Source organism: Vigna radiata, chromosome 1 (genome assembly GCF_000741045.1).
Source record: "Vigna radiata var. radiata cultivar VC1973A chromosome 1, Vradiata_ver6, whole genome shotgun sequence".
In the NCBI taxonomy this organism is placed as follows: domain Eukaryota; kingdom Viridiplantae; phylum Streptophyta; class Magnoliopsida; order Fabales; family Fabaceae; genus Vigna; species Vigna radiata.
Window position 1 is genome coordinate 7,289,750 of NC_028351.1, and position 4,845 is coordinate 7,294,594.

Below are 4,845 nucleotides of genomic sequence, written 5' to 3' on the forward strand. Positions count from 1 at the left end.
TTATTTGTTAAAGATTTAAAATTTATTTAGTTCTTTCGTCATTATAAAGTTAGTATATAATAATAATAATAATATATCATTATTTACTATTAATATTATTATATTTATTATTTTATATTTGCATCTAACTTTTAATTTTATAAAATGAAAATGGTAGAAGTACTAATATTGAAGTTTCCTCTTAATTTTATATTTGGTAGTATATCACAAATTCAAATCTGAACCATATAAATGCTCCATTAATACAGAGAGAAAGAGAAAAATTGTTAAGGATAAAGGTGTAGAATATTTTTAGAATAAAAAAAAATAATGAAGAGATATAGAATATTTTTGAAATAAATGAAAATAGTGAATAACTGGAGGAAGCAACACCCATAAAATATATGAGAATGGGCTGAGGATTTCTAATAGTCGTCTTGATAGAGGGTCACAACCTTCATTAAATGTTACAAATTTGGACAGCTGGAAAATAAGACAGGCCAACAACAAGATAGGGATAACTAAAGGACGATGATATTTTAACAATATTTTTTGATAACTTTATTCCTTAATTCTTTCAATTTGGGAGAGAGGGAGACTGGGTCGTGTTTGTGGAATGTTGAAATGTAAAATGGTTTGGGAGTAAAGAAAGTAAGAGGAAAGAATGAGGTAGCTTCGTGGGAGAAGTGAGAAGAAGTGCTTCCATAGCTTTCATTTATGAGAGAGAGGGCTGTGAGGGAACTGAGAAGAAGTGTGAGAATGGATGATAAACATACTCACATACACACCTCTCCCCTTGCCTTCGCACTTACCGTCTCTTGCTTCTTCTGCATCGCTTTGCCACATTCCCACTCTCAACCATCGCCACCGCCATCGTCACCTCCACCGCCACGGCCACCGCTTTGTGCTGAGCAGTCATACAAGTGCACCATAATGGTTTCCCACATCTTGGATCCTGTCTGGAAACAGATTCCTCCCTCTCAGTGTATCGGCGCCGACCCATCACCCCAGCTCAGCTGCTCTGCTCCTTATGAATCTCAAAATTTCACACTGAAGACGTTCGACAACACCACTCACACCATGACGTTGGTGCCAACACACACTGTCAATGATGTTTGTTCTCCTGATTTTTTTCACATTTACGACAACTTGAACAACAGTCTGTTACAATATTACGAGTCAGCGCACAAAGTCATCGTATTCTTCGATGGTTGTCCTCTCGATATCCCATATTTTCCTTTAGAACACAGATTTAAATGCGAGGATACTGTTTACTATTTTGTGGAGGAGGATGAGATGTTGTACACACCCACATCGCTTCTGGATTGCAAGAAAAGTTTGGTCGTGCCCACTGCCTCTAGTCTCGATGATTATGATAATAAAGATGGTGGAGCTGAAGTTCTGAAAGAAGCTCTGAGGGATGGGTTTCAGGTCTACTATAGTCCTCCTCAACACTGTAGAGGATGCGACCAAATTAACGCAAATTGCTGGACCGGTGGTTATGAGGTAGATGTAGTTTCATGCACCTCACTTATCAGAGAAAGTGACGAAGGTTGCTCATCATATGATTATGGTTATGTTTCATGCAACTACTATTGCCCAACTCAATACTGTTCTCCCAAAAGCAAAAGCAGTGGTATTACTTCTCTCCTCTCATATATATCTTACATATCATTCCCACAAAATCTTCTTTTTAGCTAATCTCTTCCCATTCTCCTTCTTTAATCTATTACTATCGTTTAACCAACACAACTTTGAATTATAAAGTTTGTCATTCAAACCTAATATTGAATATTTCTGTGCTATATTCAAACCTAATATTCAATATAGTAGTAGTGTTTGTTTATCAAGTTATGGATATATTAGTGTTGCGAGGGACTTTACCTATAATTTTTTATCACACCCTTTGTTCTCTTTTTCTTTTGTTTTTCGTCTGCCTCTACCAGTAATCATTAAGAAAAAGAAATTTTTTTCAATATTAATATATTTTAAAATAAAAATTGAAGCTTATCTAAGATAAAAGAAAAATACGATTGGTTAACTAAATAGTATCACACAATTCGTTATCGTTTATATTTGCGATTTTAATTTTCAAGTTAAAGAAAATTTCATCCCTAAATTTTACCATTTTCTATAAATTCAAACCACAAAATCTAATTTTCTTAATTGATTTTCAAATTTTATCCAATCTATAAATAAGCACATTATTTTAATTTTTTTCTAAATAATTCTTAAATTGTTATCTTTATTTTATATATACACACCTAAAACTTTAATATTATTATAATTATTTCTTTACGTATATCTTTTTATAAATAAACTTTATGTTAAATATTTTTATTAAACTGCTGCTGGTATTATTAATATTTTTTAACTCAAAGTTTTCAATATATTATTTACAAAAACGTACTTAGTCTTAAAAAATAATTACAACAATTTTAAACTTTTAGGTACTTATTAAAAAATTAAGAATTATATATATATATATATATATATATATATATATATATATATATATATATATATATATATATATATATATATATACGTTTTAGATCAATCACGATAAAATTTAATAAGTACCTAAAAGTATAATAATATTTAACATAAAGTTTATTTATAAAAAGTACCTAAAAGTTTTTGATAAGATCAATCATAAAGTTTATTTAAAGGAAAATAAAATTTTAACACTATTTTTTGACATCATTTTGACACTGCACACGTGTCAAAATGTGATTGGACGATTTTAAATTAAAAAAGTTGAGACAAGGATATATTTGGAAGAGAAAAACCAAAGTTTGTTTTTTTAATTTGAAATCGTCCAATAACATTTTGACATGTGTACAGTGTCAAAATGATGTCAAAAAATGGTGTCAAAATATCATTTTCCAATTGATGCTGAAACCAAATCGTCCAATTATTCTGGTTTTCTCTTTACAAATATTACTTGATTTTAGCACATTTCTCTTTACAATTTACATATTCCTCATGTTTTTTCTTACACATCTTTACTCAAAAAATAACTGGAAGGTTTTTCAGTTACTAGCTTTTGTTGACTTGAATGCACATTTTTCCAGGTCTTGCTGTGCTTTTCTCTCTTGGTCCCCACAATTATTAGCTGGTTGTTCTGTTTTCTTTCACTTGACCCAGTCAACAAGAAAATCATTAATTATTATGCTTTAAAAGATAATCAGTTATGTTAAAAGTTATATAATCTGAATGATTTGATACAAGAAAATTTGACAAAGTAGTATGTCTCCATCGTCTTTAAAATTAGTTTACCTTTTCTCATTTAACAAAATTACATATATCATTCCACCTCTCCTCCTCTGGAAAATAAATCATCAGTTATCACTTCTTATTTTTTGAGTAATTTTCGTTTACAAATATGTGTTTGTAATCTGTTTATAATGCTTAGATTTTCACGTACTATTCCAGGAATTGGTGTTGTTGTTTCGGGAAATAAGCTATGCCTAAACTTTTAAGCACTAGATTTTTAAACAAGAACTGAAGATCATGCATCTCTTTGTATTACAATTTTCGAAATCAAATTGTTTTGATTTGTGTTAAGAAAATAAGTACAGTTCATAGAGTGATTCCTTTGGATTTAGTTCTCTAGTTTGAACAGAGGTTTATAATCTAGAATAAGCATTTGAATACTGTAAAATGATAGTAAGTTTTAATGTTGAAATCCAACGTATAATATAAGATTTAAAATGTAATTTAATGATGAGAAAAATATACACTAAGGTAGAAAATTCGTTTTTATTGCACCCAAATGCTTCTTTCCTCTGCCATAAATTTTAAGATTGCGCTGCAAAGTGAAGTAGAAAGATATTGTAATTCCTCTTCCAAAAGGTAGGTGACTGTAAAAGTAGATATAATGTTTTCATTTTATCTGAACAATATTTCAACAAAATTTTCACCAATATTAGGAATCTGATGAATTCCTCTTTCCTCATCTACTTTTGCAGGAAACCAAAAGCGGAAACTCATTATTTTTGGTAAATCTAAATTTCCTTTTATACTTTCCCACGTTCACTAGTTCCTGAAATATTTATGACACGCTATTTTCTTGTGCTTCTCTCTCATGTATTCATAATTATATAGTCCTAATCAAGGAAAAACAATATTTATGTGTACTCTCTCTGATCAATTTAAATTATCTTAATAGTTTCCACTAAATATTTCATATCGATCTCTAATAAATTTTCATAGAGTTGAAATGATTAAAGTTTGTTTATATTTAAATCCACTACATAACTCTTATTTATATTTGAGATTAGAAGAAGATTAGAGATTGAAAACATTTCCCATAAACAGCTGTCCCTATTTTATCTGCTAACAGGTGTTACAGGTTCAGCAATTGCAGCAGTGTTGATATCAATTTCAATTTTGTGTGTAAGATACAAGTCACCAACCTGGCAAGCAAATTTTGGCTTCGCTTCAAAAAGTAATCAAAATATTGAAACATTCCTTAAAAGTCATGGCCCTCTAGCTCTGAAAAGATATAAACTATCAGATCTCAAGAAAATGACCAACAACTTTAGATTAAAGCTTGGACAAGGTGGTTTTGGTGCAGTGTACAAAGGAAAGTTATGCAATGGTACTCTTGTGGCTGTAAAGATGTTGAGTGCATCAAAAAACAATGATGAAGAATTTATGAATGAGGTTGCTAGCATCAGTAGAACTTCTCATGTTAACGTNGTCTCTCTTCTTGGATTTTGTTTGAAAGGTCACAAGAGAGCTCTCATCTATGAATTCATGTCCAATGGTTCCCTTGACAAATTCATTTACACAACAAGAGACGGAACCCTTTCAGCCTTGAGTTGGGATATTACATATCAAATTGCAAGGGACATAGCT

At 30.6% G+C, this 4,845-nt stretch overlaps 1 protein-coding gene across 1 annotated transcript in view; it reads left to right on the plus strand.

Moving 5' to 3' along the window:
* The window catches only part of LOC106756503 (LEAF RUST 10 DISEASE-RESISTANCE LOCUS RECEPTOR-LIKE PROTEIN KINASE-like 2.4), a 63,296-nt gene that overhangs the window by 57,260 nt on the left and 1,191 nt on the right, over positions 1-4,845 (plus strand). The gene's annotated exons all lie outside the window — the stretch shown is intronic.